We start from the raw sequence: 20,387 nt of genomic DNA, 5'->3' as shown, positions 1-20,387 counted from the left end.
CGACTCCAGGCCGGTGGGGCGCTCTGTCCGCTGTGCCACTTGGCTGCCCCACCCCCCCCCGCCAAGGGCTTCCTAATGAACCAGTGAAACGTCAGCTGCTTGAAAGCTGGGTCTCCTCGACTCCCAGAGTAGAGCTGGGAATATAGAAGGGCTTCATACTGGACAAATGGAATGGAAGCTGCTTGAGGGGAGGGCCTGCTTCACTTCTGTCTGCTCAGCGCCCGGCCCCCGCTTGCACACAGAACTTGCTTGGTAAACACTCGTGCCCTCGTGCATCACAGCTGGCCTTTGCCCCAGCTTCGGGAAGAGCCGGGAAAGCACTCCGCGCACGCGCTCTCCCTCGCTCGCTCGTTCGTGCCCCCTCCATCCACCCCCACGCCAGGCTCGGGCTCCGGCTCGGGATCGGTGGGTCCGCCAAGCCTGTGGGGGCGTCCGAGGCTCCCGGGGCTCCCCGCCCATCGGCCGGGCGCGCGGCGCTGTGAGCGGACGTCGAAGCGCACGGCGGCTGCGCACTGCGGCTGCGCAGAGCGTGCGCCGGGCCGGGCTGGGGGCGGGGCGCGGGGAGCGGCGAGGCCTGAGAGACGGAGCCGGAGCCGGAGTCGAAGCCCAGTCGCGAGCCCGAGGCCCCCCAGCGCCGCCCGAGCCCGCGAGCCGGAGCCTCCGGGGCCGCCCGAGCCCAGCCCGAGCCCGAGCCCGCGCCCGCGAGCCCGCGGGAGGCCGACGACGGAGGGGCCCCGAGCCGCGCCGCGGGCACCGGACGGGCCGCCGTCGCCGCAGCGCTTCGCCCAGGCCGGAGCCGGAGCCGGAGCCGGGGCCGCGGACGGGGCCGGGGACGGCGGCGGGGACGAGGAGGAGGAGGAAAAGGAGGAGTCCGAGCAGCCCGGAGAGGCCGCCACGAAGGAGCCGCCCGGCCCGGCCCGGCCTTAGCCCGGTGAGTGACCGCCCGGCCCGGCCCGGCCCGGCCCGACCGCTCCCGCCGTGACTGGGCTGCCCCGACCCCCCGCTGAGATGCCCGGCCCGCTCCGGCCCGGCCGCGCAGGGGGCCTGCGGCCTGGGCTCCGACCGGGGAGGTCAGGGGCGGACCCCAGAGCTTGGGGTTGGGGCCGGTGGGGAGACCCCCTCACACTGCAGGCGGGGCAGCAGGGCGACACACGGTGATAGGGACACAGAGACACCGACACACGGTGACAGGGACACGGACACACCGACACACAGTGACACGCGGTGACAGGGACACCGAGACAGACCCGGGCACTGACCGACGGGGACACAGACCTCCCAACTAGCTGGTGGGAAGATCATGGGCTGATAGGTCTAGAGCTGGGGTCTGGGTGAGTGGCCTTGCCCGAGTCCGGGGTCTTCTCCCCCATTTTACCACTCCTTTTTCACCCCACCCTGGGGCCTTGGGCAAGCTTCCTGTTAGCTGAGCTGGGAGCTCCCTGTGTGATCTTTGTGGCAGGAAGCCGTTCTTTTCTCTCTTTTCTTTCTTATTTAAGGGCTCTGGATTGAACAATGAACTGTTGGGTGCAGGGAGTAATTGTGCATGACAGTCTATGTAGTTTCATTTCACAGCCACCAACGGGCAGTAAAAGAGGTGGGCTGGGTATTGGAGGTCTTGTCAGGGATGTCATAGAGATCTTGGCCCAGGTGGCCCATACAGCTCAGTTTGGGTCAATGCTGTCTTCGAGCTTAGCTCATCTAGTTCTGTGCTTCCTTGGATGTGCCTGATGTGACCCCCCAGGAGAAAGTAAGCTGCTTGAGGGCAGAGACTGGTATTTCTGTATTGTCCTTATTACTTATTAAAGTAATTTAATACCGTGTTTGTTAAATTAAGGGTGGATCTGTGAAAGAATGGCCAAGCTTGGTGTTGACGTTTTCTCATTTAAATGTAGAAGGAATGCCTCTACCTGGAATGAAATGAAGGTAGAGCCCACTTTTGATGGTGTTAATCACCTTGTTGGTTTACTGCTACATACAAGGAACTTTGCCCAAACTAAGCCGTTTGAAAGTGTTTACTGAAGATGTCAAGCTCTTGTGGAATTGCAGGAAAGTTTATGTATAAATATACTCATTTGCTAGATCCCCATTTCTGTTCCTGTTTTTACTAAAAGATACAATTTTTCACACAAGAATTGGCCTCTATGTTTTTGATTAGTGAGCTACTTGGGCTATTGTGTGGAAGCATTTTTATTAATTGATGTGTTATTATTAGGGATGTTTTATCCTGGGATAAAATTTTGTATATGAATATAATTTTTGTACAAAGAAGATAACATTTTAAATTGGCTTTTACTGTGAGGTGCTATTTTGTAGTTTCAGGTTAAAAGTGAAAGTTAGTAAAGTTAGTATTTAGCTTTTTCCAGAGCATTTAGTAGATAACTTTAACAAATGTACTTAGCTTGTAGACTGTGAGCCTCTTGAAAGGGGAGTTTGATTTCCTTTGGTTTTACAAATTCATGTTAGTAGGTTGTCTTTGGGTTGTTTAGTAATGATTAGTAAGTGAAAAAATTATTTTTTGACAGGTCCAAGGGGAAATGCCCTTAAAAGCTCCCTGAAATTCTTTGGATTGTGATGTTTATGAAGCCAGACCAATGTTGACACGCACATGCACATGTGGCTTGGGAGTAGCTTCCCATTTTGCTTATCTGCAAAGATTTAGATTCAGGACCTATTTTTTTTTTTTAATTTTGACAACATAATCAAGGAACATGATTATATCAGTTTACAGGGTGCAAGTTAACAGCTAGAGGAATGGACCTCGTTGGAGTGTAAGACACCAGTGCGGCTATAAAAACATAGCTTTCTGGGCCAGTGTTGTATATTTGTCGACTGCGTGTTGCAACTTTTTCCTTTTTAAAGATCCCTATAAATAGGGCCATCCATATGGATTAAAGTCATATTAAAATTATGGCCATATAGTTTTTGTGCCATACATGAAATTTTAGAACTAAAATGTTTAGAGAATTGTGAAACTAAACACATTTAGAAATTTAAATATTTTAGTATTTCTGGTGAAAATTAAATGATAATTACCTGGACAATGAAGCAGGTTTGTAGTTTAATTTTGAGGTAGTTCATTTGAGTTCATTATATACATTATCATATCAAACTGCAGTATCATTATTGATGTTAAATTATAAACTGACCAGTTTAACTGACTAATTTTTATCAGTATTTCTAAACTGGGAAGCTGAACTCATGTATTTAAATGGATAAATTGTTAATATAAAAGGAGAGTGTAGCAAATACAATTTAGAGGTAAGGTTTTGAAAACTTAGTTTAAAATTTACACTACTTTAAAACTTGAAGAAATTCATTGATTAAAACTTGACTTAGTATTGTAATTTAGTTTTATTTAACTGTAAGCTTGCTGTAAAAATTGATATTTAGTTCAAAAATAGCCTATATTGCTTGAGGATATTTTCTAAATATTTTTCCTCGTAACTTCTTTTTGGGTAGGTTTATGAGAGGTGCTCTCACTAGTAGAAAACTGAGCGTTTTTCCCTCTTCGCCCCAGATATACTCACAGTACTCATGTTCTGATGCCCAACCAATACAAATTAGTTCTAATTCATATTGTCAAACCCTAAAACAAACCTAGAGATGGGATAAATAACTTTGTTTCTATTTCTAGCTACCCTTTTGAGTCTTTTTCTTGTTCTTCACTTTTTCCATATTCGAATTCCTCTTTTCTATGCTACTGAAGATATTTAAAAAAAAAAATCTCTTCTGTAGCTCCTTTCTTTTTGTTACTTTTTTTTTGTGAATTTGACTTTGTGGATGAACTGCCTTGCAGAAATAAGAATGTGACACTTTGGCAAAGGTGGGTGGAGCTGGTTAAACATTGGTGAGCTGATAAAATGGTCGGGGCTGGGAGAGGTACAACTTTTTAAACCCGTGTATTAAATTGCTTATGACTCATTTTGTTTCCTGGGGAGTGGTGCAGCTAGATCTCTTTGAGCAAGGACTGACTTATGTTTGTGCATGTGCATTGTGTGCACATGTGTAGTAATTCAGTTATCTTCCTCACTTTTGACTTTCACAGAAGAGAGTAAGGCTGATGTTGGGGGACTTCCTTTGAGTAAACCAACTACAGATTGGTTCTTGTTCTCTTTCCCTTTTAACCTGTGATTTCATCAGTGTAGGGAATGCCTGGTGTGGGAACTCCCATCAGGCAACTTGTCCTTAATCTAAAGTTTTAAGAGAGCTGTCTGGGACATCTCTAGGCTAAGTGACTTGCCTGTGGTCATATAGCTGGCATGTGCCAGAAACAGCACTTGAGCCCCAGGTGTTCCTGCTGCCAATGCTACAAAGAGCTAATAACTCCACCACTAATAATTATTTCACTTACTGCCTGGTCACTGTTTTTTGCCAGTTTTCTTAGCCTGGGAGCAGAGTAGAGTGAATTGTGAATTTCTGCATTCAGAATTTGGAATGATACAAGGGGCCAAGAGCATGCTTTTCCCAGTCTTGTTCCTCAAGACCCATCAGTGATTGATTGAAGAGCCCTTGGTAGCAGATGTTGGAGAAATGGAAGCGAACATTTTTTTCGAACCAGATGGATATATGGATAGGAGGGTATACATATCTTGGGGTGGGGGATGGGAAGGCTTGTCAGCTTGCCATAATAACTCATTCTGGCATTTACTGAGCTCCCTACGTGTGTCACTTCCTCCCCCACTGAGCTTTCTTTTCTCTTTGTCTTAGGGGGAGGTTTGAGGGGATGACAGGGAGGTTGCTGTAGCAGTGAGCCAGTTGAGGAGATCAAGACAGTAAGGGATTGAGTCCACTGTGGAGTGTTCTCTATAAGAGGGAGTTTTCTGTGTGACACCACATTTCAGATTGACACGCAGCAGGAGGTGATGTCTGCATAGTTATGTCAGCTAACTGTTGATGTCAACTAACCACCACACGTTTATTAAAGACTTAAACTGCTAAACACTGGGGATCCCGTGAAAAAGCAAAAATGTTCCCTGCCCTCATGGAGCTTTCATTCTAATGGAAGAGCCAACAGATATAAATCAGAACGTGAAGGGTGGACGGAAGCTGACCTTCGATAGGATGGCAGTGGCAGCTGACCAGCAGTGAAAGCCTCCGGGGGGCGGGGGTGGGGTGGGGGTGGGGTGGGGGTGGGGTTGCTGTCTAACTGTCCTTAAGGAAACCAGAGAATCTAAGATAATATTGAATTGTAGACATTGACACAATTTTTCAAATGGTAGATTTGTATGGCTATACTTAAGCATTTTCAGACAAGTGATTTCCTTTTTCGTTTGTATCCCCAGTGTGCCTGCACATAATAGATACCTTTTCATTCATTCATTGATTCATTGGGAAGAATTTGAACATGTAATTTTTATCTTTCAGGTTTTAATTATCATTTCTTGGGAGGGGGCAGTAAAAAGCATGGACAGATGTACTGAAGACCAGTAAAATGTGATCTGGGATAGGAACCAGACCTATTATTTCATGTTGTTAGATGATTTCATGGACTATATTGATATGTGATTATGTCAAAAAAAATTCCAAAAGCTTAGAATTTCTTCATTCTTTTGATAAAATACTTCAAATTATACATCTGATTCTCAGTGTGATCTTAGTTAAGTTGCAACTCTAAAAATCTTCAGTGCATTTTCAACTGTTGCTTGCTCTTTACAGTGTAGCATTAACTTTGCTATGTAGTATTCACTTCCTCCTTAACTTTTCTCCCCTCCCCTTCCCAAAAAACAAAGGCTGTGCCAAAGATCAGTTAATAGAGAGATGCAGAGAAGTCAAATTAGCTGGTTCACTAGAAGTGTTCTATTTCACTTTCTCTTGTTAAGGCTAGTCTGTAGGATTATCCAATGATAGAGCTAGCAGGGACCTTAGAACTAGATAATCTAGTCCATCCAACTCCTTCACTTTACATATGACGAAGCAGGCCCAGAAGTTAAGCGCCTGTCTGTCGGTGGTTATCAAGCCACAGAGACAGTGGCAGAGGAAGCAGGGAGCAGTTCTTATGTTTCCTGATTCCCACTTGAGCACTATTTTGGCCGTTCTACAAAAAATATTCTGCCTTGATTAAATTCATTAGTGACCGTGAGTGAGTTGTGACATGTTTGAATCTCCACACCTTGCGTTTCCCTATGACTCAGGCTGTGCCATTGAAGTCCTACATAGGACGTTGTGGTGTGTGGGGGCACTGTTCCCAAGGCTTTTGTCATCGGCGCTGTCCCAGGTGCAACCCTCTGGGCTCCCTCCTTTGAACGAGGCATCGCATCTCAAATATAGCAGTGCTTAGCCTTCACAAAAGAAATGTGAATAAAGCCTCCAGAATTTGCTCCTCATTTGATTTTTTTATTATAGCATATGTCATAACTATTAGTGTATTGGTCTTTGTGGATGCAGGCATTCAGTTAACAGTAGTAGGATCATTGAGCTAGATGTTTGATCCCTTCATGTTCCAGATGGGAGAATCACTCCCTTTTCCAACATCCTCAGTTCATTCTTGATGATTTAATTTACAGCTTCTCATTAATTTTTGAAGATAATTTCTTGAATCTTTCCATGCACTGTTTACAGTGATGATTTAAAGCGCGTTGGCATTGTGCTGAGGGTTCTTTGAAACAAGTCGGTCAAGCAGTGGGCAGTGGACAGAGAGCCAGAGAGACCTGAATTCAAGGCTTAAATTTGGCACATGTTACCTCTGTGACCCTGAGTGAACCTTTCAGTTCTCTAAGGCTTTAGAGATCGGAAAAGGTACCGATGACATTGATGGGGGCAAGTTTCCTCTTCTGGGTCTTTCCCAGAATCACAGGGTCCAGGCCTTATCCTTTCCTATACTATGGATAAAAGGTAAAAGTTAAGGAAAAAAAAAAACGTTCTTGCCCTTATATAGCTTACATTCTGCTGGGGCGGGATAGGCATAATATAGTATTTCACTTAAGAATTCATCCTGTTTGGTACACTCAGAGTCACTATAGTTTATGAGGTATTGAATCTTGTAAACAAAGCTTTTTGGTTATTTATGTTGAGAATTGGAATAAACAGTACAAGTAAATTATGAGTATAACTCCACTCTAGATGACAGTTAAGGTACCATTCCAGAGACTTTGTAATCATGGAGAATTATTGTATTTTAGAGCTGGTAGGGACCTCAAAGATATCATATTCACCCCTGGAGACTTCCAGATGAGGATACTGAGATTCAGAAAGTAGGAGTGATTCGCCCAAGGTTTCACAGTGGTGGGAAAGCGTGGCATGATTTTAGTTTCTTCCTTAGGTTCCAGGCCGTTTAATGGACATTTTAAATTTGGTGTCTGAGGAAGAAGAATTATAATTAGAATCTGATTTTTGATCATTTTCATAACAATAAGTAAAAGTCAGATCAATCTTTGTACTTTTGTCACACATGAAAAACCTTATTTTTGAGTAGTTTTATTTCTCTGCTATTTAATAATGATGGTGTTCCCCTTGAAAAGAGAAGATAGGAATTCTTGCTTCCCTGTTATCCTTGGTTGTGCACTTCCTCTCTCTTCGGAAGTGTGACTTCCATGAGGAGGCACACAGTGAATGAAGAAGGCTCCTCTTATGGTGTATGACTGGGTGAAATTTTGTTTTCTCCTAGATTGACAGGTGGCTGGAGATTATATTACTTCATAGTGTTACTTTATTTTTGGTAATGTGAATAAAATGAAAGAGAGAGAGAGAGAGAGTGTGTGTGTGTGTGTATATATGTGTGTGTGTGTGAGACAGAGAGATGGGAGAGAGAGAGAGAGTGAATGAATGTTAGTTTTCATTTCTGCTCTTGGCAGATTATTATAGTTTTGGGAAGCACGTGCTTAGCTAGCTACCAGGGCAGTTCTTAATGTTCACGATTGCTTGTGTTTCCCTGTTGTCTCTACTTTCTTTACCATTGTGTACTTTAGAGCTGCATGTTGTATTTGATTCAGAACAATCAAACCAAATTCAGTGAGAATTGAAAAGAAAGGACTGAAATTTTAGGATCCGAGTTGGGATTAGAACAGTCCTTGATTAGAACAGCAGGAGGAAGAAGGATGGGAGGTAGGAAGGGTTTCAGTTCAGCCAACTCTAGGCCCTACTATGTGCCACTGTCCTGGAGCTGTTAGAGAGGAAGAAAGTCAAGAAAAGAAAGAAACAATTCTGCCTCTCAAGGAGTTCCTATTTCTCCTGGAATGGCAGTGGAGATGGAGAAACGATATGCAAACAGATAAGTAAATACAAAATATTTGTAAAGTTGATACAAAGTAACTTGTGGGCTGAGAGTCTCCAGCTGAGTCCTGAAAAGCCTCTTGTAGAAGGTGGAGGTATAGAAGGAGAACAGGAATGGGGAGAGAGAGAGGGAGAAGGAATGTCCTCGAGAGGCCAGATTGCCTGGAAATTGATGTGTGTGTAGGGGAGCCGTCAGGTGAAGTCAGTCTGGAGCCATTGGCCACAGCCAGCTCTGTGAAGGGCTGGAAATGCAGACGAGGGATTTGTGTTTTGTTCTAGAGGTAATAGGAGTCTCTGAATCTTCTTAAAGAGAGTAACATGGTTAGACGTATGCTTTAGGGACATCAGCTTGGCAGCCTGGTGAAGGATAGTTTGGAGAAGAGAGGGGTTGGAGGCTGTGGCAGCTGCCTGGGCCAGAGGTGAGTGTGAGTGAGAAGGAGGGACCTTCAGAGAAATGTTTCGGAGGCAGACTTGACAGGATGTGGCAAGATGATGTGGAAGCAAAGAAGAGTGAAGAGCTCAGTGAAGATGACTTAGGTTTTGATCCTGGGTGATTGACGGTGAAGCCCTCTCCAGAAATAGGGATGTTGGGAAGTTTGGGTAGAGGAAAGACACTGAGTTGTGTTTTGAGTAGGGTGAATTTGAACTACTTTATGAGGTGGGCAGCCAGCTGGTTATGTGTGGCAGGTGAGAGAGAAGGACTGGCTCTGCAGAATTGGGTGTCATCTGTACAGAGCTGTCGTTGATGAAATCGCAAGTGTGGAAAGAAAGAAGAGGAGCCAGATCTGAGCCTTAGAGTCCACCCACACATAAGGGTGATGCAAATGAAGTGGAATGAAGAGGATTCTGTTGTCAGGGAAAGCATGGGAGTCAGTCAGAAGAAAGAAAATATTTTAAAAGTGAAAGGAAACAAGGTGATTGAGGGAGAAGATGATAAGTTGAAGAGATAAAATATATAAGTGAGCCCATTATTCCATCCAGATCCCTCCATAGATAAGAAATGTCGGGTCACTTAAGGAGATTTGTTTTGAGAACATAGTCATAGACCCTAAGTTGGAAGGGACCTCAATGGTCATTTAATTCAACCCTTCTCTGAACAGGAGTTCCCACAACAGTGACCCTGAAAAGTGGTCATCAGCTTCCACTTCTTGCCTTTCAGTGATGGAGGATTCATTCCATCCTGAAAATACATTCTGCTTGTAGATAGTCTCATTGGGAGGCAGTTTCAGCTTGTATAGGGAGAGCTGAAGTCTGCTTTCATGTCTGTTAAAAATCTAGGTTAGGAACATGTTTCCTGTACATTCAAATGGATCTTTTTTTTTTTTTTGACAATATATCCTTTCCCACATGGAAACCTTTTTTTGTTTGTTTGACATTTGTTCTCCATTAACATCGATAACCTTAAGTTTCCTGAGAGTAGGATCTGTGTCTTATTTCATTCTTGTGTTCCCTGTGCCCAATATAAATGTGAGGTTAGTAATGAGTGTTGTGGAATTGAATTTACTGTTATGTATTTTATTGTGTTATCCTGTTTCCTTTTCATCTGTTCCCTATTAAGTGCCATTTCATTGAGATACAACTCAAGTCAGTCAAGCCTTAGTTTCATTTACCACCCCCTTGAAGCCTTCTCCAAGAAACTTCACCTTTCCTGTCATCTCTCTGTGGCATAGTTGTAGTTCTTTTGTTTTCTTGCTTTACCAGTTTGAATGTGGCATAAAGAAAAGAAAAAGAAGCTGAATTTCTGTAGTTGAAGTAGTGAATTTGTTTGCATTACTTTGGTATTAGAATGGATTTGTAATGGTTTCTGAGGAAATTCAGTCATTATTCCTATTTTAAAAAACAAACTTGTGGCTATTTTAATTGAATCTGGAATTCAAACTGAATATTTAAATAGTGGCATATGATGGTTCTGTTTCTGGAGTAGTCAGAATACAAACTTTGAGCCATTAAACAAACCAGCATAAGGGAAAATTAATGTATTTTACACAATCGTATCTGATTTCTGTGATCTTAGGATTTCAGGTTTTCATTGAAAGAAGAACCACTTTAAGGTGGGAAAGCAGTGCGTGTGGTGTACAGTGTGTGTGGACCTGTATTTCAGTCCTAGCTTTGGCATTTATTACGTGTGTGGTCTTGGACAAATCATTTCCTTCTCTGGGCTTCAGTTTCCTCTGATGGAAATGAGAGGGTGGGGGAAAGGTTGGGTTATAGATGAGCTCTAATAGGGTCCTTTATGACTGTAAAGCCCATGTTTTCATAATCTCTTCTTGTCCCAATATTCCAGGATTATCTCTTGCCAAATATTTTATACTTGCCTCTCTTTTTTTGAGAAAAGAAATTGTTGTTTGTTCTTCATTTTCGAAAAGGACAAGTGACAATCGTGGGTTGATGGCTTGACTTCTGAATGAGTTAGATTTAAGTGAGGCAGAGTTGCGCAAGGTCATCAGCCTGACTTTCTCTTCCAGAGTTATTGAAGTCCACTGGCTAGACAGAAGTGAAGATGACTGCCTATGGTTCTGGATGCAGTGGATGACTTTGACGTCTTCAATATCTGCCCGTTCCGCTGGGGGCAGTCTTGACATGCTTGGGGTAGACACCCCCGCCAACTTACCAGTGGGTTTGAGGCTTGTTGGTTACCCTCAACCTGATTTAGCCCATCTTGGAAAATTTTATTGGGCTGTAGCTGCTACACATGCTACAGCTTCTTGGAACCACAAGTGAGAGTTGAGTAGAAGGTGGACACCATCTCTGTGGATGAACAGGCCTGAAAATGGCTTGGCAAGCCCTCCCACCAGAGATGCTAGTCTCCTTGAACACCCCATACCACCCAAGAGAATAGCAAGTGAAGGAAAGTAGACTGGTTAAATATCTTCCACCTTCTTCCTGGGTTAGTGTTTTATAGTTGGTTTATTAATTTTTCTTTTTGGGTGGGCAGGAGCTGCTAGCATGGAAGAGGCGTCCAAGCCAGCTTTCATTCTAGCCCGAGACCTTGGGTAATGAATCATTTTTGAGAGCTTAGCTTTCCAAATAATTGAGGGCTTCCTCCTTTAAGTACTACACTTGAAAATTTGGGCTATTTTGTGTAGACCTTTTTGAAAGACTGTATTCTCTGCTTTTCTAACTTTTAAATATACTATAGAACATTCAGGAAATGATTTAATCTTTTCTTAATGATTATCATCTTTAATGGAATTACTATTATAGTACACTACATGTAATTCATGGTTGTTGAAGGCCTGTTGGAAGAATGCAGATCTTTTTGCTCCTTCGCTAAGTGGTCCCAAACTTCTGTGCTTTTTGAGATCATGTTGGTTTTTTAAAATCATCTTTCTGGCTTCCTCCTGCCAAGGGGCAGGGCAAATAGGAAACATCACTGCCAGGTGTTAGCACATTCATCCATTCAACAATTGAGCACCTACCATGGGCAAGACACTGCTGGGTACTATTAGAAATGGGGAGGAGACATAGACCTTATCCTCAAGGAGCTTTGAGTCACTTCTCACTGTTGCTGGCATGTCTGCTGGTAGCAGTCCTCTATTCCACATCTAAGTTGCTGCTTTTAATTTGCTGTGCATTTGGAAAACAGACCACAGTTTGTTTGGTTTGTGTGCAAAATAATAGTAAGTAGGTTCTTAGTGAGGACCCCAAGGAGTAGGAAATATCCAGCTGGGGTGTTACTGCTATTTTGACTACCTCGATTTGTTTTTTTTCCTTTACATTCTAGGTTAGTGTACGTGATAGGTGAGGTTGCTATAGATAGTTGAGTTCTGGAGATTTGAATGAAAGAGTCTGTTCTTATGGAGAGTTCTGCCATAGTAGAGGGCAGGTGGAGAAAGGATTGCTTCTTTCTGCCATATTTCACCAGCTGGCCTAGATAGAAGCAGGAAGTGCTGACTTGACTGACCACGGACTGCAGGCCTTCCTGGTTCCAACTTGTTGACTAAGAAGGACTTTATCTGACTGTGCCAGTAACCCCTCCCTGCCCTCAGTTTGACACTGCTCCATGATCTGTTCACTCGAGTTTGGCAAACCCTATAATGGACAATCACTATATTCAGATTGAATCTTGTTGCCCTAAGTAGAAAAGTAAACTTTTTTTGTGTGTCCACATGTTTTATTTTAGGTACTTAGTGCACAGCCTTCACATTTAGAATATATTTGGATTCTATTGCTGTGTGCAAAGAAAGATCATAGTATCCTTAGAAAAGGACCTGCTGTAGCACAGCATCAGCTAGATGAGGTCTACAAAGGCCTGGACTTCAGTCCTGACTTAAGGACTTTGTGATCTTGGACAAATCATCCATTTAAAAAAAATAGGTTTTTATTGCTATCTTTTGGTTTTTTACATCACCGTAATTTCATCCAGTGTATGCCCACCTCCCCTTTCTATCCCAGAGAACTTTCCCATATATAAAATAATATTTTTAACCCCCCCCCCCCAAAAAAAAAGAGGAGGTAAAAGAAATCCGTATAATTGGTCAATACCTCAAAAAAGTCTGAGAACATGTGCAGTGTATTTGTGCCTCCTCCCTCGGCAGAGGGATGGGGTAGGGATGTCTTCTTATATCTGTCTTGAGCTGTGTTTGTTCTTTGTAAAAACTATCACTTTTATTTATTTCTTTTTTGTGGTACTTTCCATTTACATTGTTGTAGTCATTTTATGTATTAGTTTCTTGACCTTGCATCAGCTAATGTAGATCTCTCCATGTATTCATCATATACTTCTTTTCTTAAAGTGCAGTAATATTCCATGACATTTCACATGTCATAGTTTGTTCAGCCATTCCCCTATTGATGGGCATCTACTTTGTTTCCATTTCCTTCCTATCACAAAAAATGCTGCTGTAAATATTTTGGTGTATTGGTTTGGACTTTCTTGACAGTGGCTTCCGTTGTCGCAGTGGAATCTCTGGGTCAAAAGATATAGATATTTTAGTCACTTTATTTACATAATTACAAATTGCTTTTCAGAATGGTTACACCAATTTGAAGTTCACTAGTGTGCCTATCTTTCCACGTTGCCTCCCTCGTTGACTGTTCCCATCTTCCCATCAGTTCCTTTAGTATGAGGTGAAAACTCAAGGTTGTTTCGATTTGCATTTTTCTTCTAAGTAATTTAAAGCATTCTGTCATCGATGTCCTTTGAATTTTGTATCTATATCTAGATGGTGGAGACAAGGACCTGCACTTAAAAAGCTAAAAAGCCTGCCTTATAAAGCTTGGATATGATCAGATGAGAAACTGGATATGAAGGACTATAGAAATGTAAACTGTCCTATGATATTACTACTGTATGTGTTTGGGCTTTCCCTTCATATAGTCTAGTTGGAACAGGTTTTGGAGATCTTTATTTTGCAGATGACCAAATTGACACCCAGTCATGCCTATGTTCCTCGGAGTTCAATACTGAGCTTTCTCTCCACTCCAACCTCCTCCTCATGTTGGAATTTAATGTGCATGTTGTACTTTTTGTAATTTTGCAACATTCGTTTTTAATTGTGTTGTAGTTCCTTTTTTTTTTTTGAAGTTAGAACACATGTATTTCTTTTTTTTTTCTTTTTTTAATTTAAATTTATTTATTTGACATATTTAGTTTTCAGCATTGATTTTCACAATAGTTTGAATTACAAATTTTCTCCCCATTTCTACCCTCCCCCCCCACTCCAAGATGGCGTATATTCTGGTTGCCCTGTTCCCCAGTCAGCCCTCCCCTCTATCACCCCCCTCCCCTCTCATCTCCTTTTCCCTTCCTTTCTTGTAGGGCAAGATAAATTTCTGCGCCCCATTGCCTGTGTATCTTATTTTTTAATTGCATGCAAAAACGTTTTTTTGTTTGTTTTTGAACATCTGATTTTAAAACTTTGAGTTCCAAATTCTCTCCCCTCTTCTCTTCCCACCCACCCTCCCTAAGAAGTCGAGCAATTCAACATAGGCCACATGTGTATCATTATGTATAACCCTTCCATAATACTCATGTTGTGAAAGACTAACTACATTTTGCTCCTTCTCAACCCATCCCGCTTTATTGAGTTTTCTCCCTTGACCCTGTCCCCTTTCCAAAGTGTTTGTTTTTGATTACCTTCACCCCCATCTGCCCTCCCCTCCATCATCCCCCCCCCTTTTATTTTTTTTTTCTTCCTCCCTCTTCTTTCCTGTGGGGTAAGATACACAACTGAGTATGTATGGTATTCCCTCCTCAGGCCAAATCTGATGAGAGCAAGGTTCACTCATTCCCCCCTCACCTGCCCTCTCCCCTCCTCCCACAGAACTGCTTCCTCTTGCCACCTTTATGTGAGATAATCCACCCCATTCTATCTCTCCCTATCTCCCTCTCTCAGTGTGATGCTCTCTCATCCCTTAATTTCATTTTATTTCTTTTAGATATCTTCCCTTCATCTTCAACTCACCCTGTGTCACACATATATATATACACATAGATAGATATATACATACATACACATTCACTTATATATATATATATATATATACATAAACATATATATATGCATATTCCTTTCAGCTACCCTAATACTGAGGTCTCATGAATCATCCATGTCCTCTTTCCATGTAGGAATGTAAACAAAACAGTTCAACTTTAGTAAGTCCCTTGCAATTTCTGTTTCTTGATTACCTTTTCATGCTTCTCTTGATTCTTATGTTTGAAAGTCAAATTTTCTATTCAGTTCTGGTCTTTTCACTGAGAAAGCTTGAAAGTCCTCTATTTTATTGAAAATCCATATTTTGCCTTGGAGCATGATACTCAGTTTTGCTGGGTAGGTGATTCGAGGTTTTAATCCTAGCTCCATTGACCTCCGGAATATCGCATTCCAAGCCCTTCGATCTCTTAATGTAGAAGCTGCCAGATCCTGGGTTATTCTGATTGGGTTTCCACAATACTCAAATCGTTTCTTTCTGGCTGCTTGCAGTATTTTCTCCTTGATCTGGGAGCTCTGGAATTTGGCGACAATATTCCTAGGAGATTTCTTTTTTGGACCTATTTGAGGAGGCAATCGGTGGATTCTTTCAATTTCTATTTTGCCCTGTGGCTCTAGAATATCAGGGCAGTTCTCCTTCATAATTTCTTGAAAGATGATATCTAGGCTCTTTTTTTGATCATGGCTTTCAGGTAGTCCAATTATTTTAAAATTCTCTCTCCTGGATCTATTTTCCAGGTCAGTGGTTTTTCCAAGGAGATATTTCACATTATCTTCCACTTTTTCATTCCTTTGGTTCTGTTTTATAATATCCTGGTTTCTCATCAAGTCACTAGCTTCCACTTGCTCCAATCTAATTTTTAAAGTAGTATTTTCTTCAGTGGTCTTTTGGACCTCCTTTTCCATTTGGCTAATTCTGCCTTTCAAGGCATTCTTCTCCTCATTGGCTTTTTGGAGCTCTTTTGCCATTTGAGTTAATCTGTTTTTTAAGGTGTTGTTTTCTTCAGTGTATTTTTCAGTATTTTTTTGGGTCTCCTTTAGCAAGTCATTGACTTGTTTTTCATGGTTTTCTCGCATCCTTCTTATTTCTCTTCCCAATTTTTCCTCTACTTCTCTAACTTGCCTTTCCAAATCCTTTTTGAGCTCTTCCATGGCCTGGGACCAGTTCATGTTTTTCTTGGAGGTTTCTGTTGTAGGCTCTTTGACTTTATTAATTTCTTCTGTCTGTATGTTTTGGTCTTCTTTGTCAGCAAAGATAGAATGCAGAGTCTGAGACTGAATCTCGGTGCGTTTTCTCTGCCTGGCCATAATCCCAGCCAACTAACTTGACCTTTGAGTTTTTCAGTGGGGTATGACTGCTTGTAGACTACAGAGTTCTATGTTCCACGTTTGGGGGGGAGGTGCCAGCTCTGCCGCACCAGCACTGCTCCTTCCTCAAGGACCCCCAACCCGAACTGGGCTCAGATCTTCGGCAGGTTGTGCACCCCTGCTCTGATCTGCCACTTAATTCCTCCCACCAGGTGGGCCTGGAGCCGGAAGTAACAACAGCTGTAGCTGCCCCACCTCCGCTGCCCCCGGGGCTGGAAGCCGAACCACGAACTCCTTCCACTCCCGCAGCTTTTCCCACTAACCTTCTCAGCAGTCTTTGGTGTTTGTGGGTTGAGAAGTCTCGTAACTGCCACAGCTCACTGAATCAGGGCGCTAGGGCCCCCTCCGCCCGGCTTCTGGTCTGGATGGTCCAAGTCGCTCAGGCTGGGCTCTACTCCACTCCGTTCCCAGCTCCCAGCTCCGTGTGGGATAGACCTCACCCAGAGACCATCCAGGCTGTCCTGGGCTGGAGCCCTGCTTCCCTCTGCTGTTCTGTGGGTTCTGCCGTTCTAGAATTGGTTCAGAGCCATTTTTTATAGGTTTTTGGAGGGGCTCGGCAGGGAGCTCAGGCTGGTCCCTGCTTTCCAGCCGCCATCTTGGCTCCGCCCCTGTTGTAGTTCCTTTTGCTTACCATTGTTTCTTTGGGTTTTTTTGGCTCTACTTCCTGCGTTTTGCATCAGTTCATTAGTTTGTCCTTGCTTCTCTGTATTTATGCATCACTTCCACACTTTTATTATAGCACAGTAATATTTCATGACATTCACATACCACAATTTAGCCATCCTCCCAATCTCTGGGGGTCTCTTTTGTTTCTAGTCCTTTGCTGCTTCAAAAGGCACTTCTCTAACCGTTTTTGGTAGATCTGACCTTAACAGTTTTTTCTTAAACAATGAGTATTTGGTTTATCTATGGGTCAAAGAGTATGGCTGCTTTCTTTTCAGAGTGTCAAATTGCTTTCCAGAAAGGTTACGTACATTCACAGCTCCATCGGCTGTGTGTTAATGTGCCTGTCTTTCCATAAAACCTCAAACATTGACTGTTGCTATCCTTTGTCATCTCTGCCGATTGGCTGAGTATGGGATGAGTCCTCAGAGTTGTTTCGGTTATTGCCTCTGAGTCTTTTTGTTTGTTTCAGCCTGCTAGGTGGCATGGTGGACAGAGTGCTGGGCCTAGAGGCAGGGAGCTCAAATCCAGCTTCGGACGCTTGCGGCGTGTCCCTGGATAGGTCGCTTACTCTCTGTCGTAGTTTCCTCAGCTGTAGGATGATGGTAACAGTAGTATTCGCCTCCCAGGGGTTTGTCCTGAAGATCAAATGAGATAATATTTGTAAAGTGCCTGGCACATAGTGTATATAAAATACAGTATTGTGTGTGTGTGTGTGTGTGTGTGTGTGTGTACACGCATTATGTCTATATATAATATATATGTAGTATAGTGTTAACGTCTCCATCCCTGCCCCCGCCGGCTTTCGACCTTAGATGTCTCTGTTGGTTGTCCGTAAATCTGCGACACTAAAAGCCCTCGTCTGAGAGTCCGTCCTGCCTTTTTGGGTTTCTGATCACACTACTTTCCCTCTCACATTTGGCCCTAATTGACCTACTTGGTGTGGGCCATGCCGTTTTATTTCCCCACCACCTTCGTACTGGATGTCCTCTTTGTCTGAAATTCACTCCCTCATTGCTTCCTTTAGAATTCTTGGTTTCCTTCCAAGCTCAGCTCAAGGGCCCTTCTTATATTGGGGCCTCCTTGCCCAGTCTCTTTTTAGTATCTGCCCTCCCGAAGATTTTGTGCCTGCTTTATATACATTTTGCATTCACTTCCCTGTGTACCTGTTGTTTTCCTCCAATAGAGCTAGATTCAAAGCATCCTGCCAGCTAGGCTCTGGGGAAACAGAAATGGGGTGGGGGTGGGGGCGGGGGCGGGGGCAGTCCCTGACCTTAAGGCATTTGCATCCTAAAGTGAGGGGTACTACAGGTACACAGATGACTAAATCCAAGGTAATTTGAGAGGCCGAGAGCCCTGCCGGCTGTGGGGAAGGGAAGATGGCGTCAAGCTGAGGCTCAGATGAAGAGAGGCAAAGGTGAGGGGGTACATTCCAGGTATGGGAGTCAACTTGTAGAAAGACAGAGAGGGACCATGGAATTTCAAGACCTGGGAACAGTCAGTAGAGCAGTTTGTCTGGAATGTAGAGTATGTGAGGGGGGAGTCATTTGAACCGAGGAGGTTTGAAGGACAGGCTGGAGAGAGATGTTGCAACCAAACTGAGGAGTTTATGATTTGCCCTAGAGGAACTGGGAGCCACTGAAGATTTTTGAGCAGGGGAGTGACAGAGATTTCTGATATCTTCTTAAGGATGCCTGCGTTATTTATTGAGTTGAATCATTCTTTCCTCATCTCTTCTTGGTGTTCTTCCATAGACTGCTCATTTTTTACAGCAGTAGATCTGTAGGATCTTTCTGTAGATCTGGCTAGGACTGTGTCTCTTAAATGGTTGTGGTCACGTGAACTCTGCCCCTTTGACTCAACTCTGCAAACTTTTATTTATGTCCAAGGCAGCGTTCTCAGCAAAAGGCCAGTGCTCTGACAAGCTGCTTTTTTTCTGTTAAGATGTAATTGTATTATATTGAAATGTCATAGCTCATATCCCTCTAGTTAAGGTAAAATCTTTACTAGCATCATAGCAAAGACATGCCTGTCATTAAACAGTTAGAGGCCTGTAATAGGGAAGTACAGTGGTAAGACCACAGGACTATAGATTCACATTTGGAAGAGAACTCCGAAGTCACCTAGGCCAGTTCCCTCATTTAGTGTTGAGGTCCGGCAATTTGCCTGAAGTCATTCAGGTGGTGCCAGGATTTAAATTCAAGCCCAATGACTTTAAAACCAGCAGTATTTTACCTGTTCCCCAGCTTCTTTAGGCCTGCTCTAATTTATCTCAGGGAAAAATTGGTTACTGAGTTTTCTGCGGCATGCCCTTGTTATTAGGTATAATTGCAGAATGGGGTATTCTGATCATTAACCAATATTTCAGCAGAGATTTACCATAAGTGGATTGCCAGTTTTAAAACAATTTGATTACAATAAAGTACATAAACCTACACATCGATTTGTGTTCTCATTAACGTGGACATTCCCACCAGATCGCAATGATGCAAGTCACAGTTCATCTAAGCCTGCCCATCATCCTGTGCGACTGCTGTCCACGTCCTTCTAGAAATTGGACTTGATGTCTGCTCAACATGTTTCTCTCTAGGGGTGTGTGTGTGTGTGTGTGTGTGTGTTGAGTTTCTTATACTTCTCTTGAGGGTGCTGGTGGAGTCCGGGAGACCTTTGCATTGGCTATCTCTCTTGTCACATAGCCAGTCCCGTCTTTTTTGATTCAGTGTTTCTTTGATGCCATTCTGTGCTTCTTTTCTCCATGGTTCCTCATTCTTTGTATGTTGCAGCCTCCTCCTGTCTGCCTCACACCTCTCCATTGTCCACTGTGGAAAACGATGTCATTTATTTTTTTGTATGGTTTAGAAATCACTTAATGGTCTTGTAGTGCTTCAGAGTAAAATGAAGCAGAGCTGTCATTATTGAAGAATGAATGGGTTGAAGTACCAGTTAACAGAGCATTCTGGTTGACAGAGTGCTAGGAAAACTAGTTTTTGCTGTAGATAATAGTTTTATCAGTAAGAGATTTCATCTTTTTTTCACTTAAGTCCTGATAGGGGGAGGCCAACATTGCATTAAGCTGCTGGACTGGTACTGGGTGCTCCCCATTCCAGAGACAGTATCAGGTGGAGAAGTTTAGAATGTTGCCCTCATCAAACTGTAACGTACCTACCTGCCCTGAGTCAAACTCCGAGAGGACAGAAACCATCCATGGAGCAGAAGGGGAAGAGCGAGCTTGAGCTTGATTTCCAGTGTGAATTTAGACAGGGACAGTCAGGTTGGGAAGGGAAAGAGACACTCATAGTCTTTCTGAAATTTATGAATTTAGGTCTAATGGCTCTTTATGGATGATTGTGGGATGCATAGGAGGAAGCATGTTGGGGAGGACAGCCAGTATGTATCAGTTGTTATGCTGTACAAAGAACAGTTGAGGGGACTGGGGATGCTGAGCTTGAAGAGAGACAACTTAGTGGGAGAATAATTTTTCATGGTGGTCATGTAATCGAAGGACTTGACTTATTCTTCTAGTCACCAGAGCACAGAACTGGGAAGAAAGGCTGTAAAGGTAAGTTGAGGCAGGTTATGTAAGGAGAGTCTTAGTAATAGGATTGTTCACAAATGGAATGAGTTGCCTGTCCTCTCACTGGAGGTCATCAAAGGGAAGCTGATTGACCACATTAGGGACGGTGTTGTAGGGGGAATTCCTGTTCCTGTGTAGGT

The 20,387-nt window shown here is 43.2% G+C and overlaps 1 protein-coding gene across 1 annotated transcript in view; it reads left to right on the top strand.

The window, feature by feature from the left end:
• The first annotated feature begins 837 nt into the window (after positions 1-837).
• CAB39 (calcium binding protein 39) overlaps positions 838-20,387 on the top strand; it is a 127,641-nt gene continuing 108,091 nt past the window's right edge. The window contains exon 1 of the mRNA XM_036767208.1: positions 838-931. The gene's annotated coding sequence lies outside the window, so the exon portion shown is untranslated. The remainder of the gene's footprint in view (positions 932-20,387) is intronic.

This window comes from Trichosurus vulpecula, chromosome 7 (genome assembly GCF_011100635.1).
Source record: "Trichosurus vulpecula isolate mTriVul1 chromosome 7, mTriVul1.pri, whole genome shotgun sequence".
NCBI lineage: Eukaryota > Metazoa > Chordata > Mammalia > Diprotodontia > Phalangeridae > Trichosurus > Trichosurus vulpecula.
The sequence above is the reverse complement of the archived record's forward strand: the minus strand, read 5'-3'. Positions and strand labels throughout refer to the sequence as shown.